Here is a 1,543-nt window from a genome sequence, read left to right on the forward strand (position 1 = left end):
CATACAGAATAGAAGGAATGGAATGGGATTTGGATATATGTCCAACTATTTGGAAGCATATAGAACAGTTGAAGGTTAAATAGAGGTAAGGGTTTTAGTTTAATGTAACACCCCAAAAATACGAGCCAAAAATTTCACTTTTGAAAACATATATTTAGCAAAACATTCGAATTAAAACGTTTACTGATCATAACATTTTATAAAGATATCGCATGTCTGGAAAACAGTTCATAAAACATAATAATGTCAGAGTACAAATCCCCAGGAAGATCTCATGATGCGGAATACGAAGCATGTGTGTGATGGGCCGCTACCGCGCCAGCTCTTTCCCCTTCGAAGAAGAGGTACCTGAAACCAAAACTGAAAACTGTAAGAACGAAGCTTAGTGAGTTTCCCCATCATACCGCATACCATACAATCACATATCATACATATTGCCAGGCATTTCTGGGGTGCCCGACCTATCCGGTACGGCCATTCTGGGGTGCCGACCTACCCGTGTCAAGCCATTCTGGGGTGCTGACTACCCTTCGGTCCTAACAACCGAACCTCGGGGACTATTTCATCCCCTACTGCTACTATCACATATATCATAACATGACATATTATCAGACATATCTAGGGTGCCTGAACTACCCTTCGGTCCTAGCAACCGAACTCGGGGACTAGTCCCCTCCTACTACCTCTATCGCATATAACGTAAAAAGCCAGCATGCAAACATATCATCATATAATGTCAGACGTATCTGGGGTGTCTAACTACCCTTAGGTCCAAACAACTGAACTCTACTACTATCACATACAACATATCATGCTAGCATATAACATATCAGGTAGTAGCAAACCTAGATGATATCACAAAGACAATCATCTATCATACATCTCCTACTGGTGGGCCGACATTGTGGCCTTAGACCCACCGCTACTGGAGGCAACTCACCTCGTAGTAGCTGCTGATCTGTGTGAGAATGGTCTGTCTGCTGCTGCTGCTCCGGAAATCCTCCGGCTGTAATTCCCACCAAACACTTAGTCAAATACTGCTAACCGCCCTCAGGGTAAATTGTCCATTTACCCTTAACAAGTCATGAGTCAAGTCACAGTCAACTGCCAGTTGACCAGACTCGGCGAGTTGGCTTGCCAACTCGCCGAGTCCCTTTCTCTACACCCAAGTCCAATAGTCCTTCATCCTACTCGCCGAGTTGTATGAACAACTCGCCGAGTTCGCCTTCATCCGAAGAACACTCTAAGCTGTGACTCGCCGAGTTGTATGAACAACTCGTCGAGTTGTTCTTGAGACAAGAAGATTGCCATGAGCTCGCCGAGTCATGGCATTGACTCGCCGAGTAACTTCATGAGTGAGTCTGGCTTCCAACCCACTAAGTCATACCCTAGGACTCACTACTCCAACTCGCAAACACAAACAGGGGAACAACCCGGGGACTCGTGTGACAACCCGATATTTCAACTCTTTGTAATGACCTAATAGGTCAAGTATTGTAAACATTTTTGAGTTAATAAAATTAACTTTGATAATAAAATATCC

Source organism: Lactuca saligna, chromosome 2 (genome assembly GCF_052625555.1).
Source record: "Lactuca saligna cultivar CGN05327 chromosome 2, ASM5262555v1, whole genome shotgun sequence".
Classification (NCBI taxonomy): domain Eukaryota; kingdom Viridiplantae; phylum Streptophyta; class Magnoliopsida; order Asterales; family Asteraceae; genus Lactuca; species Lactuca saligna.